The sequence below is a fragment of the Tupaia chinensis genome, unplaced genomic scaffold (genome assembly GCF_000334495.1).
Source record: "Tupaia chinensis unplaced genomic scaffold, TupChi_1.0 Scaffold000285_1, whole genome shotgun sequence".
NCBI lineage: Eukaryota > Metazoa > Chordata > Mammalia > Scandentia > Tupaiidae > Tupaia > Tupaia belangeri.
The window spans coordinates 414,961-431,516 of NW_006159769.1; positions in this window are offsets into that span (position 1 = coordinate 414,961).

Here is a 16,556-nt window from a genome sequence, read left to right on the forward strand (position 1 = left end):
TCCATCTCCTCCATGTTCTCTTACTTGTTGGCATTTAGTCACTCATAGTATTCTCTAATGATGTTTTGTATTTCTATTATGTCTGTTGTAATATTGTCTATTTCATTATATATTTGATTTATCTGGTTTCTTTCTTTCTTCTTAATCAGTCTAGCTAATGGTGTGTCTATCTTGTTAATATTTTCAAATAACCAGCTTTTTCTTTCATTTATTTTCTGTATGGTTCGTTTATTTTCTATTTCATTTATTTTTGCTTGAATCTTTGCACCCGGTGCGAGTTTTAAGCCATGAGGACTGGGACTTGAACCACAGTCAACTACATGGGAATTCAGTGTGGTAACCATTACGCCATCTGCTGGTCGCAACAAAGATACATTTAAATCTCTTCCCTGCCCTATATTTAGTAGTAGTATCTCAGATAAATAACACAATGACACACATTGTAGCAAGGATATAGATCATTGCAAGGGCCCCAGTTGATGGTAAGAAAACAGAAGATTATGTAGTGTTAAAGACATGACCCTGGGGGTCTGAAAAATCCAAGATCTTCATATTTTGTAACTGTATAACTATTGGCTGATTTTCTAGTTTCCAGGAACCTTGATTTGTTTATCTGTTCAATTGAGAGCTTCTCTCATTGGGGTTCTCATTACAGCTTTCCTAGAACTAGGTCTTCCTTATTTCAACTGTATAGTAAATAATAACAATTTGGTGGTTTTCCCTATTTTCATTAACTCTAGAGAGTAATGGGGAAATTTGTAACAAAAACATAATTTACTCCAGACCTTCTTTAGGTGGTAGAATTCTTTAAAATTTAATTTAAGAATCACTGGTGCGTAACTGTAGTCAATATGAAGTGGACCATTGTGCCCCTCTGGCCCATCTTTCATAGAGTCACCTGTTAGCATTTAAAAGATGAAAATCTCACCATGTTACTTTCTGTCGCCTCCTCTAGAATTCTGAAAAGAGCTGCTACATGTCTCCATGTGGGACCCTAAACATACCATCTCCTGGTCCCCCCAATAATTCTATAGTTCTTACTCATCTTCAGGAAAGACCTCAGACTCCTAAGCAGAACCCCAGTCAAATGGAAACACTTGCATAGTGCTTGAATAGGCCTGTTCCCCACAGAATGTCCTCCTTGTCCTCTCTCACTCCTCTTAATTTCAGGCGCTACAGTTCACCTTCTGAGAGTCAACCCAAATGCAGCCTTTTCTGTGACTCCTGGACTCAGACACAACCAACCTCTTCCTCTTTAAGGCGTGGACTCTGGTGTAGCTCTCTGGTTGCTCTTATTTCATGGTAGGTGGGTAGTTGTTTACTACTCTCCCTTCCGCCCTAGATGGGGAGTTCCTGAGGGGTTCAGACACCTCTTGCCCATCTTGGTAGCCTCAGTGTAGAACCCAGGACCTGGTAACAGAAGGTATTTGGCAAGTTAGTTGAATGAATAATGAATGATAATCTACACACAGAATGGAAACTGGCTACACCTCTATGTACAAATCATTCCCTCAGTGCCCTGTAGGAACCAGACAGCTTTCCCAACTCTTCTTTGACCAGATCTTTTACTTTTCTTGGTCTGGAACATTCTTCCCAATTCTTCCTGACTGCTTAAAACCTGCCCATCTTTGAAGCCCAGATAGGAGCGAAGCATTTTTTAATATCACTGAGTTCTGATTTCTGGCTATAATGTAACTGTTTCCCTTGGTTATCTTAAGGCCCTGATGATTATTTTTTAAAAAATATGTATCTTTCATCTAGTTTGGGGCCTAGTCGAGTGCCTAGAACATAAGATATTTGCCATCAATGCTTGTTGAGTATATAAATGAAACATAGACATGACATATTCTTATTACTCATTGGAGACTTATTTACTTCTAATATTTTGTTATTGTTTCAGATTTTAGACTTCTTCAAATTACTTTTAGTACCTATTTCAGGGTCAAAGCTTACTAGGTCCTTAATAGATAGTTTTTGGTTATTTAGGACTTGCCTTAGTACGTTTTAAAAGTTTATTCATTTATTTCTTCAGAGAGAGAGAGAGAGAGAACCCCAGCATCCCAATGCCATCATCTACCCCAGCCTCAGTCAGCCCCAGGTCATGGGCATACTCATGCCTGGCGTACTCACGAAAAATCTCTGGACATGAGCTGGGCACCCTCCCACATGGGCCAACCTCAGGATATCGCACTCTTACTGTCGTACTGCTATTAAGCCCCTAAGACTTTCTTTAATATTATATGTTGTAGCCTACATTGGGTTCTTAAGTTTCTTGAAGTCATTGCAGAAGTGCAAGAACAATATTTACTTTAACCATTTATACAAAGATTTTTTTTTTCAGATAAACAGTGTTGTAACAGACACAGAGAGATAAATGTTGAGCATCCCTAATCCAAAAATCCTAAATTCGAAATCCTCCAAAATCTGAAACATTTTGAACAATGACGTAGTATCACATGGGAAAAATTTTGTACCTGAGCTCATGTTGCAGTTGAAGCACTGCACTACAAAAAAAAAATATAAATATATATATACAATTATCTTCAGGCTTTGTGTAGGGTAGTTGTTTACTACTCTCCCTTCCGCCCTAGATGGGGAGTTCCTGAGGGGTTCAGACACCTCTTGCCCATCTTGGTAGCCTCAGTGTAGAACCCAGGACCTGGTAACAGAAGGTATTTGGCAAGTTAGTTGAATGAATAATGAATGATAATCTACACACAGAATGGAAACTGGCTACACCTCTATGTACAAATCATTCCCTCAGTGCCCTGTAGGAACCAGACAGCTTTCCCAACTCTTCTTTGACCAGATCTTTTACTTTTCTTGGTCTGGAACATTCTTCCCAATTCTTCCTGACTGCTTAAAACCTGCCCATCTTTGAAGCCCAGATAGGAGCGAAGCATTTTTTAATATCACTGAGTTCTGATTTCTGGCTATAATGTAACTGTTTCCCTTGGTTATCTTAAGGCCCTGATGATTATTTTTTAAAAAATATGTATCTTTCATCTAGTTTGGGGCCTAGTCGAGTGCCTAGAACATAAGATATTTGCCATCAATGCTTGTTGAGTATATAAATGAAACATAGACATGACATATTCTTATTACTCATTGGAGACTTATTTACTTCTAATATTTTGTTATTGTTTCAGATTTTAGACTTCTTCAAATTACTTTTAGTACCTATTTCAGGGTCAAAGCTTACTAGGTCCTTAATAGATAGTTTTTGGTTATTTAGGACTTGCCTTAGTACGTTTTAAAAGTTTATTCATTTATTTCTTCAGAGAGAGAGAGAGAGAGAACCCCAGCATCCCAATGCCATCATCTACCCCAGCCTCAGTCAGCCCCAGGTCATGGGCATACTCATGCCTGGCGTACTCACGAAAAATCTCTGGACATGAGCTGGGCACCCTCCCACATGGGCCAACCTCAGGATATCGCACTCTTACTGTCGTACTGCTATTAAGCCCCTAAGACTTTCTTTAATATTATATGTTGTAGCCTACATTGGGTTCTTAAGTTTCTTGAAGTCATTGCAGAAGTGCAAGAACAATATTTACTTTAACCATTTATACAAAGATTTTTTTTTTCAGATAAACAGTGTTGTAACAGACACAGAGAGATAAATGTTGAGCATCCCTAATCCAAAAATCCTAAATTCGAAATCCTCCAAAATCTGAAACATTTTGAACAATGACGTAGTATCACATGGGAAAAATTTTGTACCTGAGCTCATGTTGCAGTTGAAGCACTGCACTAAGAAAAAAAAATATAAATATATATATACAATTATCTTCAGGCTATGTGTATAAGATGTATATGGGGGCTGGCAGGTGGTGGGGTGGTTAAGGATGCTGGACTTCCACACGGCCGACTACGATTTGAGTCCTGGGCCTGGCGACTTGCTTCCTCACTTTCCCTCTCTCTCTCTCTCTTACTCTCGTTCCCTCTCTGTTCAAATTAAAATAAATAAATAAATAAATAAATAAAGTTAAATAAAGTAATTCTTTACAAAAAAGAGATATATGTGTAACATAAGTAAATTTTATGTTTTGACTTGGGTCCCATCCCCAACACATCTCATCATGTATATGCAAATATTCTGAAACCCGAAAAAATTTGGAAACACTTCTAGTTAAAGCATTGTGGGTGAGAGTTACTCAGTCTGCACCTATGTGGATTGTGCTGCTGGGTGGCAGAAAAACAGCTCAACACTAGAGGTCCCTCTCTGCATATGATCCAGTAGCCCTGCCCAGGATCCTTGCCAGCGTTGGTGGCTTCTGTCTTGGAATAAAAAGTGAGGAGCAAAGGAAATTTGAACTGGTGAATTCTTTGTGGCATTGCAAATTAGATCTTCTACACCAGGCCTAAGTTGCTGAGGTTCTGGAACAGCCACAAAGAGAGCACTGTTTTTCTCCCCCTAAATCCTAACCCCAGTTTAATTTTATTCTATTTCTATCTGGTTCTTGAATTAGCCATGCTACTTTATTCAAATCCTTTTATCTTGTCCCCATCTGGTTGGCAATCTGGGTTGGGTGGCTAGTTTTACACAGAACTATCTTTGCAGAATATAAGCAAGTAATGAAGTCCCCCTGTCCTTCAGAGCAGGAGGGGGCTCTGGGTACAAACTCAAGGATTATATTGGTCGGTAGCTCAGGCAGTCACTTAACCCCTCAAAGTGAGGGCTCCTTGCAGTCAAAAAGTACTTTTCATCATTCACATGTAACTAGCTAGAGAGCAAGAACCTAGGTAGGTACTACAACTTTTCCATCAAGAGTCAATAAGTCATTGGGACCAGCAGTTAATGTAATGGCTATGTTACTGGACTCTCATGTAGTTGACCGCGGTTTGAGTACTGGACCTGGTGGCTTAAACTCACGCCAGGCATGTGTGTGTGTGTGTGTGTGCCCAAGATCCAGAGAAGAGAATGAAGGAGAAGGGATTGTGGCATGGCCATCCCCCCTGGGGGGTGATTTCTCACTTTCTGTCTCTCTGTCTTGCTGTTTTTCTGGTGAGCACACGTGCCCTATAGCAAAAACCTCTCCAAAAAAAAAAAAAAAAGAGCCATTAAGTCATAAGAAAAGAAATTAGCAGAGGGACACATGAAAAAGGTAATTTGTTTTTGAAATGAGAAACAAAAAAAATTCATTTAAGTTAGACGATAATAAAAATAGGATGATGGGGACCCCCAGTTAGCGTAATGGCTATGTCGCTGAACTCCCATGTAGCTGACCGCAGTTGGAGCCCCAGACCCTGTGGCTTAAACTCATGCTGGGCGCGTGTGCATGTGTGTCCAAGATCCCGAGAGGAGAATGGAGGAGAAGGGATTGTGGCATGGCTATCCCCCCTGGGGGATGATTTGTCACTTTCTGTCTCTCTGTTTCTCTCTGTCTTTCTGGTGAGTGCATGCACCCTCTAGCAAAAACCTCTCAAAAAAAAAAAAAAAAAAGAAAAGAAAAGAAAAGAAAAAAGAAAAAAAAATAGGGAGATGAAGAAAAGGAAGTTTCAGTTCTTTGTCTTGAGGATGAGTGAAAAAGAAGGGATGAAAGCTGGTGTGTTCTTCTAGGGCCTACCTGTTGCTAAAGGCTTAATCTGTGAACTGCAGAAGCAGCAGTGTTGCAAAGAGCCACAAGGGGCTCTACCCCCTTCTCTTGCAAACATTCACTCCTTAGTCCCCCTTTGTACCCCAGTTTGTGTATGTGGGTAGCACAGTCTACTCTGCAGAACACAGAGAGCAGAGACACAGTGGTGACTCTGGAAGAGGACTCTGGGAGAAACAGAATTCCATTACCTAGAAGTTAGGGTATAAGGTCTGGGAATTGGGGGGAATATTCCTTCAGCCTTAGGAACTCCTCTGTCCTTGATGAAAGGCTCAGCTGGAAAAAGACCAGCTCAGGGCCTTATTGCCCAAGTAAAAGACTGGTGCTGGGTGTTCCCTAGATCCATCCTGTTTCTTCATCTTCCACTCCATGTCCTGTACTCCTTGGGTCAGAACCTTTCCAATTTAGAACCAAAGACCTGTGACCACTCCAGCCAAAGTTGCTGCTGCTTTTTAAAAATTTTTTTAGAGAGACTTTTTTGCAATAGGGCACATGTGTTCACCAGAGAGACAGAGAAACAGAAAGCAAGAAATTATCCACATCCCCTCCCGGGAGGATGGCCACACTACAATCCTTTCTCCTCCATTCTCCTCTCAGGATTCTGGGCATGCACGCACATGTGCCTGGCATGAGTTGAAGTTGCCGCGTCCAGGACTTAAACGGCAGTTGAATACGTGGGAGTCCAGTGACATAACCATTACGCCATCTGCTAGTCCCCCAAAGTTGCTTCTATTGCATCCAGTGACACTGAACTTCAAGACTTGTACCAAATCTAGTGGCTTTGGAATAGGCCCATACTGTGTGTAGTAAAGGAAATATGAGCCAGCAAATGCTTGGCTAGTGAGAGTCATCTTCTGTGAGAGTGTTCAGAGCTAGTCTGGAAGTGAAAGAAAATTGTACAAGTTCTCACTACAGTTTAACAGCATTACTGGCTCCCTCACTTGTTCTAAAGGGAGTTATGCAAAGATGACATCACAGACATTTGGGGGGGTGCTTCCCTGAGAGCCCCTGAGTGTTTTATAAACATAAGGCTGAACAATGAGTGAGGGTCACCTTTTCCCTTGTTGGGACTGTGGGAGCCCAGAGAACAAAGAGGGTAGGAGGTGCATCCCTGCAATGGGAACAATGTTATTAAAATTTTGAATGTCTGTTTCAAAGCTCTCCGCCAGATTACAGGTTGGTTAGTTTGCCACCCTGGAATTCGGCTCGAGGTTTTGGCAGAGTCTTTTCGCTGGCTGTGACATGGCCACAAATTGAGAGGATGTTAATGTGTTTCACATGTTATTGGCAACCGTGGGCCCACCCACAGTACAGAAATAACTTGCAGAATTCCTTAGCTCACTCTTTACTGCTTTCATTTTTCCCTCCAGAGAGACACAGCTCCAAAACTGCTGCAATTTCCAAATCAATAAAGAGGAACGAACACCTGTTAATTTCTAGGGACTTGAAACTTTGGGGAAAATAAGCTCAGAACCTGACATCTTTCTTAATTTAGGGTTAGGCAAAATGCAACTAGGACCCCTGGGGGAACTATTTTCTACGCATCATGCACCTTGTTTTGTTATGAACACGTCCGACCTCCTATGAGAGGCGCAGGTTTTAAAATGGAACCCAATTAACCTTTAGCAGCGTTTCAGCTGGGAGACAGGAGAGCCCATTTGTTTCACCTAATTCTGCAGTTGTCATGATGCTAATAGATGAGAGCACATCGAGGGGCCTAATGGTCATTGCATTTTTATAGCCTAGCAATTAACGTCTCTGTTCCTACAGCAGCCTGGAAGGCTGGAATCTTGAAGGTAGGGTTGTCTGTCACAGCTTTCCTTCCTTCCGGGCTGTGGTGTTCATTCTGCAGGTGACAGAAAGCCCCTTATGTTCTCTCCTCTGTGGGATCAGAGCCAAACAATGATTAAGCCTCAGGGAGAAGTATGTGTAAACTTCAAAGTGTGGTAATTACTTTTCTATATGAAAAGTAATTGTATTAATTTCTGTGGAAGTTGTAGAACGACTATTTAATTTGTTTATCTATCATCTATCTATATCTATCTGTCTATCTTGGGGGAGGGTTGGTTTATTCTGCTCATAAATTGCTATGGAACAAATTAGTCCAAAACTTTAGTGGTTTAAAACAATATTCATTGGGGCCAGCAGGTGGCGTGCTAGTCAAGGTGCTGGACTGGCCAACAGTGGTTTCACTTCTGGACCTGGCAGCTTGAAAATCATGCCAGGTGTATGTGCATGCATGTCCAAAATCCTGAGAGGAGAATCGAGGAGACGGGACTATGGAGTGGCCATTCTCCTGGAAGATGATTTCTCACTTTCCTTCTCTTTGTCTCTCCCTCTCTCTCTTTGGCAAACACATGCACCCTATGGGGGGAAAGACCCTAAAAATAAAATAAAACAAAACAAAATTAATTTATCATTGCTGTATTGTTCTCTAGACTGCCAGAAGAAAGTGCCACAGACTGGATGGTTTAAACAACAGATGTTTATTTTCTACAGTTCCAGAGGCCAGTCGTCTCACATGTCAGCAGGGTAGGTTCCTCTGGAGCCTCTCTCCTTGGTTTGCAGATGGTGCCTGCTCCTGGCACCTTCTCATGGGCTTTCCTTGTGCCTGTGTCCTAATCTCTCCTTCTCATAAGGACACCAGTCATTTTGGATAGAGCCCACCCTAATAACCTCATTTTAACTGACGTACTTCTTTAAGACCCTGTCTCCAAATACAGTCACCTTCTGAAAGTGCTGGGGTTGGGGCTTCAACTTGTGAATGTGTGTGAGGGGTGGTGAGTGAGCCTGAGTTCAACTCATAACAGTCATTTTCTACAATCTGGACAGAGGTCAGTGGGATGACTCCTTTCTGCTCTACAATATCTGGGATCCCAGCTGGGCTAACATAAGCAGCCGGGGCCACCCAGGCCTCTCTCTCCCACTCTACCATCTGCCACTTCATGTTGGCTGCATCAGGGCAGCTGCACCCTCTATCTGTTGGGTCTAAGAAGAAATCTAAGAAGCCTTGGTAGAAACTAGAAGGCCTTTTGCAGTCCAGACGTAGAAGTCATCACGGTCAATCCGTCTTTATTCTGTGGGTTACACAGGGTCAGCCCCAGTTTGGCCAGAGGGCTCTAGCAAGTGTGGGACAATGGGGAGGTCTGGATTGTTGGGGGGGCTCCATTGGAGGCTGGGCACTGCAGGGGGAATGTAAGCTCGATGTACAAAGCCGGCAGGGCACACACTAGTGTTTGGTGCAGTTTCCAGGCCATTTTGTGATACAGAATGGTGATGAGCTGAGGGTTCCGCAGTTGACATGGCTCTTTGGGCCATCTCTCCACTGGAAGAGATGATCTTTTCACCCTCAGGGAATCCTGGCTTTGACGAGGACTCAGAATAAGGAACATGCTCTGATACCCTTAAACTGACACTTGCACCAAGGTGACGAGGACAGGGGGATAAAGGATTTAGAGCAGTGGCACTTGCAGTTGTGGGACCCTGCAGATATCTGTGACTAGCCCAGGATGAGCCGAGTGCAGACGTTGAGATTAGAATTCTATTGCATTCAACTGAACAAAGTAATTTAATATTGATATTGAATTTAATATTTAAACACGTGGATTTATTTTTATATGTATTTGGTTTCTTGTTTCATTTTCCCAGTAATTTATTTTTTTATTATTATTTATTTTTTTTACAGGCACATCAGTCTGCAGTTAATAACAAATAGAACCTGTGGGTCTATCAGACAGATAGTTTGGGGCCCCTGATTTAGGGAACTCAAAATGTCACGGTGTACAACAATGTGAATGTATTTAAAGTTACTGATTCTACACGTGAAAATAGTTATAATGGTAAATTTTATGTTATGTATATTTTACCACAATTGTAAAAATAGACAAAAGAGAAAGTTCACAGGGAATCTGAGAAATGGTGTTGGCCTGGCGTGGGCTCCCGGCTCTCAGCACCCATGCTTCCTCAGCTTTAGCCCTAGCCACAGCTCTTATTTCTTTTACTTTCTCTCTCTCTCTCTCTCTTTTTTTTTTTTTCCTGGAGACATTTTTTAGGGTGCATGTACTCGTCAGAAAGACACTAGCCAGAAAGAGAGAGAGAGAGAGACAGAGAGAAAGCAAGAAATCACCCCTCCTCCTCAGGGGGGATGGCCACACCGCAATCCCTTCTCCTCCATTCTCCTCTTGGGATCTTGGGCATGCATGCACAGGCACCTGGCGTGAGTTTAAGCCACCAGGTCTGGGACTCAGACTGTGGCTGACTACATGGGAGTCTAGTGACGTAGCCATTACACCATCTGTTGTCCCCACAGGTCTCATTTCTCTCACTTGGTTTATGGAATCATTTTCTTTCTTTCTCTCTCTCCTTTTTTTCTTTCTTTCTTTCTTTCTTTCTTTCTTTCTTTCTTTCTTTCTTTCTTTCTTTCTTTCTTTCTTTCTTTCTTTTTTATTTTTCACTATAGGGCGTGTGTATTTGCCAGAGAGATGGAGAGAGATAGACACACAGAAAGCAAGAAATCACACCCCCGGGGGATGGCCACACCGCAATCCCTTCTCCTCCATTCTCCTCTCGGGATCTTGGGCACACACGCACACATGTCCAGCATGAGTTTTAAGCCTCTGGGTCCAGGACTCAAACTACAGTTGGCTGCATGGAAGTTTAGTGACATAACCATTACACCATCTGGTCCCTGCTTTCTTTTTCTTTTTCTTTCTTTCTTTTTCTTTCTTTCTTTTTCTCTTTCTTTCTTTCTTTCTTTCTTTCTTTCTTTCTTTCTTTCTTTCTTTCTTTCTTTCTTTCTCTCTCTCTCTCTCTCTCTCTCTCTCTCTTTCTTTCTTTCTTTCTTTCTTTCTTTCTTTCTTTCTTCTTTTTCTCTTTCAAGAGAGATTTTTGCTGTAGGGTGCATGTACTCAATGGAGAGATGGAGAGAGACAGACAGACAGAAAGCAAGAAATCACCCCCTAGTGGGGATGGCCACACCACACTCCTTTCTCTATTCTCCTCTCAGGATTTTGGGTATACATGCACAGATGCCTGGCATGAGTTTGAAGCTGCTGGGTACGGGACTTGAACCATGGTCAGCCATGTGGGAGTTCAGTGCCTTAACCATTATGTCACCTGCTGTCCCCATGGAGTCATTCCTTACTGCCACCTTCATTCTCTTTCTGGTAGGGGGGGGTCCCTCTATCCCAGGCTGCCACACTACTCCCCCACTGCAGCCTCTCCTCGGCAGGACACCTGTCCTATTACAACAGAGAAGTGAGGTGAATCCCCTTAACACAAAGTCCTCTTCACTCAAGCATCCTACTAATTCAATTAGCTATGTGGTGGTATTTAATTTACGTGTGTGTAAGAGAAAGCTCTTTTTGGAGAAAAAATTAATTCCAAGTGATTTTTTTTTTTTTTGATGAGTGAGTGTGTATTGCTTTTTCCAAAAACAAAGCAAAACAAAACAAAACCACCCTTTTATTTTTATTTGAAAATAATTTTAGGCTTACAGTAAAGTTGCAAAGCTGGTACAGAATTTCCGCATACCCCTCACCCATGTTGAGTTACTACTTATGTTGTCTGTCATTACGTGAGGTATTTTCCAAGCCAAGAAATCAACACTGATCCATGCCTATTAGCTCAGCTCCAGGGTTGGTTTAGATTTCACCCATATTGTCTTTACTGTCTTATTCTCATCCAGAGCCCAATCTGGGCTGTGCATTCTACTCCGTTGTCCTATTTCCGTAGTCTCCTCTGTGCTTAGTCTTAGTCTTTCCTTGTTTCTCATGCTCTTGACAGCGTGGAGGAGACTGGGCTGGTATTGCAGCAGGTCCCTCAATGGGGTTTGTCTGACATTTCTCTCGTTAGACTAAGGCTGTGGATCTGGAGAAGGAAGATGGTACTGCCATGGTGCAGTACCGTTCTTGTCCTGTCATCGCAGGGTACATATGTGGCATCCACTTGGCATTACTGATGATGTAGGCCTCATTCCTTGGGAATAGTCTTTATTTCCTAGCACTTGGTGGTACTTGCCAGGTGTCTGTATAATTGTTCTTTTGCCTGTGCCCTATTCTATTTTTGGGAAATGACACAATGATTTCTAATGTATGACTTTCAAATTGCTGAGCTTGATGACAGTTGTCCTTTAAGTAGTCACACCACTAAAGTCTTAGGTACTAAGAAAATTGGGGGTAATTACAGTTGACCCTTGAGAAACACAGATTTAAACTGTATGCATCTATTTATATGTGGATTTTTCCAGTAAATAATTGTATTTTCCTTATGATTTTTAAGCATCTCTTTTCTCTAGTTTACTTTATTGCAAGAATACAGTGTATGATACATCTAACATATAAAATATGTGTTAATCAGCTGTTAATGTTATCAGTAAAACTTCTAATCAATGGTAGGCTAATAGTTAAATTTGCAGGAAGTTAAAGTTGTAGGTGAATTTTTGACTGTGTTTGTATTGGGGCACCTCTAACCTTTGCACCATTCAAGAGTCAATCATATGACATCTGTGAAGCTCAAGTTGTTCGGAACCAAACATGGATTCACATCTATCTATGGCCTCATGGGAGGCAACATGGCACAATGCCCAGAACATGAATCTTGCAATTAGACCTGTCTTCAAATCTTGGCCTCTCCATTAGTTGCTGTGTAGTCTAGAACAAATTATCTAACCTCTATGTTCCATTTTCTTCTGTTTTTCTTTCTTTGTCTATTACCTGTGGGCCTGTGTGCTTTGAGAGAGAGCAAGCCCCTGAATAGGATGTGGCCACACTGACATTCTTTCTCCTTCACTCCTTTATCTCACCAAGATTTTTGCCATATAAGCACAGGCTCCCTGAGTGATTCCTCAGTGGCTAGAGTCAAGATTCGTATTTTGGTCAGCCATGTGAGATCTGACTCCCTATTCATAGGGTTTAATCTACTATGCTATAGGGCTGGCCCCATTTTCTTCTCTTTAAAATAGGATTGGCATAATCCTGATGGTATATGAAGTGGGATAGCACATCTGAACTGGAGAATAGTCGTCATTTCCTAGCACTTCAGTAGGGGAAGCAACCCAGGGGCAGAGCAGCTCCTCTTAATGGTTCTCCCCTATTGCTGTCTGCATGCTGGTCGTTTTTTTTTTTGTTCTTTTTTTTTTTTTTTTTTTTTTTACCTTTAAAGTTCATGCTAACCTATGACACTTGCTGTCTTTGAGTATTCTGCCTGCTCACACCCCCTCCATGACATAAAGATCTCTATGCGTTTTGTGTCTTCATCTGATTTGTAACATAAAGGAGAGTCTCAAAAACCCACTGTCTGTTGAATACTGACGAGATGACAGAACCTCTGAAAGGAAATGCAGGGTTTCTTCTGGACCCTTTTCTGAGTTGAGTGAAGGTTGAAGAAAGTTCATGTATCCTAAATACAGCCCTACTCTACAGCATAAGGGTTGTGGAGGGCTGGGGAAGGGCTGAAAGCTGAAGGAATAGTGAAATGGAAGAGAGGTTTGCTTTACCATGGAAACCAGGGGCAGAATCTCCACAAGGATGTAGATTTCTACTGCATGGTTTCCACTATGCCCATCTGACATCACATCAACAAAATCTTGGACTGTTTGAACCCAGATCAATTTCAGTCTTTAAATTACTTCAGGACCCCAAAGGTCTCCAGCTATGGAAGAAAACGTCTTGGCACTACCAATGACCACTTGGCAGGGGTTTCAGGAGGGTTAAATAAGGCTTGTTACATTCATATGAAGGACCTGGTACCTAGAAGGTGCTAAACCAATGTTCTTTTCTTTCTTTTCATGCTTTTTGTTTATGGTCCTAAAATAATTTCTTAGAAAATAACATTTCTAAAATAGTCATTTTACTGCCGTGGCATTTCCAGAAAGTTTATTTTAGATTAAGGTACAGTTTACAACTCCATATACTAGATGAACCAATGAACTACAGTTTAGCAGGAGGTTAAGCCAACACAATTATCCCAAAGGTATTTGAAACCGACTTGTGAAAATCCTTTCCACGATTACAACCATATTTTTTTTAGTTGGGTGAAAATCAAGTCACAAGCAAGTGAGTAAAATGGTTCCCGGAGAAACAATAAAATCTATAAGAAAGGACATCAAGAGGCTATTCTTCTGACTGCCAACCAAAAAGAATAAACACTACCGTCTGCCCTGAATCCAAAGCACAGCTTTCGGAAAATAAAGATTTATGATCTGGGTATAAACGGTGATGAATCACTTGGTGATACATGTTTTCTGGCACAACCTGTCAAAAGTAACGAGGCATAGTCTGTTCCAGAGTTCATCTGGTTGTAAGTGTTCTCTGTAAAATATGGAATATAGGGGAACACAATTTGTCTGAGTCTGTGCACAGTTCTCCTCCAATTACTGTGCTTCTGCCCCTGTCACCAGTGAAAACAAATGGACTGATAATTACAGCCTTGGATACATTCTTATAGCCTGCGTTTCTCTGAGCTTCGCCAGCCTGTGTGTCTAATGGGGTCACATTATGAGCTGTAACTCACATTTTATTGTCTCTTACCATTGCCCCTGTGCTCCTCCGTTCCCCCCAGTGACCTCCATTTCAGTGCAGAGTTCTCAGGATCCCCCTGGGGGCTGCCTCACTCGCCCTTCAGTCAGTTGTCTCCTTGGAGTACTGTCCTTGCTGTGGGCATGTGGTGTCCCTCTGGGCACATTTGATGTCCTGCTGTCTTTTGCTGGATCTTATGGCCTTCCATTGATACCATCCCATATTTCTCTGGTCACTGTTCCCAATTCACTGGGGCCTTCTTGGTACCCAAACCACATGGCTGTCTGTGGCAAGATGAGGGAGAATTAATACCTCTCTCTTTGGGTTACTTGATGTTGAGTGTGTCATGGACCTGTGTGTTTCTGTGTGTGTCTCTGCATTCTGTGATGCTTACACCATGAAGTTCTTCATATGTTTCAATGAAGGAGCCTTTTTACCTTTACTTGCAATCTTCCTTCTCTCTCAGGCCTGGGTAAGAGTCCTTGTATCCTCCTCTGCCTCTGCTTTTCAGCTGAGACTTTCCTCCTAGGAAACTTCTTAGTTCCCAGTGCAAACAGCGAGTCTGTCTTGCTGGTTTGCCAGACAAGTTCAACAAATATAAATCCCAGCTGAGACTCAAGCTGGGACCTGCATTACATTTCCCTTTTAATGAAATATTTGTAGTGCTTTTGCAAAGGTTTCTGTGGTTACCCAGGAATTCCTTATTGGGTTGTGGAGAAATGAGCCATGTAGAAACTGAGACATTGCAGCACTTCTATACCAGCTCCCAGGGCACATCTAACTGTTCATGCAAGACTTTGGTCCTGGCTGTATTGGTCAATCTCTCCAAGACACACCTGGCCTCTGCCTGTCTCTTCTGTCCCTGACTGGAAGTTAGGAATGGTGTCTGTTTCTTTAAAAAGCCACTATGAGCTACACAGATGTGATGTTCCTGCAGTGAGTTTTGAGAAAATGTAAGGAGAGAACACCTATGTGGCATATTCTGATTTATACTGCTATTAAATCAACTTAATTTATGGGTCTAACATCAGAGGACTCTGTGTGTGTGTGTGTGTGTTTTAATATGGATAGAGAAATTGAGAAAAAACATTCAGGAAGTCTAAAAACTCTGAGCTGATCCAGGAATCTTATTATCTTCAGTAGACCACCCTAGAAATAAACTTGAAACAGAGACTGAAGATGCAGAAAATATTAGCACAAAAATAAAATGAAGTCTGTTTCCTTCAAAAGTTCGGGCACTGGTCCAGAATTTCAGCACATGCTATCTGTCTTCTTCCAGGATGACTTCATGTCCTACCATTGGTTTTCACAAGCCATGAAGGACACAAGCCCAGGTCACAGATGGCTGGTTGCAGTGAGTAATGCTTCCAAGTTCTAAGATCTCACTCTGTGAGGATGACTGATGGATGGTTATGGAGAACTGCACTTGACCTTTCCAGAGGTTACCATGGAATCAGCTAACCAAAGCCAAGATTAAACAAAAAGGTTTGGGGTAGGGGTGGGGTTGCAGATGGTGGTGCAGTGGTAAAATGTGACACTCTATGAGGCTTATTCTCATGAGGAAGATGCTTAGTTCAAGCCTGAAGACCTGCCAGTTCAAGGCTAGAGATACACATGCCCATGATTCTAGTCTGGCTGAAGCTGGAGGTAAATCTCAGTGTGGAGACTCTGTGTGGTTACACTCTCTCTCTCTCAAGTTCACTCTGTCTCTTCACTCATTTTTCATTTCACTCATATCAAATAACTACATTTGGAAAAAATACAGAAACCATGTTATAATATCAATAACAGGGACTTGCTTTAGAAAAGCACCAACGATCTCAATATTCTAATAAATATTTCATTTTTTCTTCTGTTCACTTACAGTATGAGAAATGAAAAAAATAGGTAGGAAGATAAAGAGCTTGAGACTTTGAGTTGATTAATGCACTAAATCAGCAAGCTAAATATACATGTAAGTAGAACTGTTTGAATAAAAAACTATTTTTGAGATTAAATACCCCTAATTTATTCGAAAGGATTGAAAAACAGATATGAGAAAAATCTTTATTTTCACACATCTTAAGTTCCTTCATATTTAAAAAAAAGAAGTATCTTAACTAATAAAAATATCCTTTGTTGTTAAAGGAAAACAATCAGTTTATTACTTGTTATTGACTTTTTCTAATTATAAAGTATTGGGTCATCAGAAAAGTCATGATGTATTTTTCTATGTTTTTCTCTGTAAAAATGCATCATGACTTTTCCAATGACCCAACAACATACTCTTATAGTGGAAAATCAGTAAAGATAGAGAGAAGAAAATAAAAATTAACTGTAAGTTTACCACCAAGGATGACAATTATGTTTTGTTTACTATTAGTTTTAAAATTTTTATTTAAGGGAACCAGCAGTTAGCATAATGGCTATGTCGCTGGACTCCCACGTAGTCGACCGCGGTTCG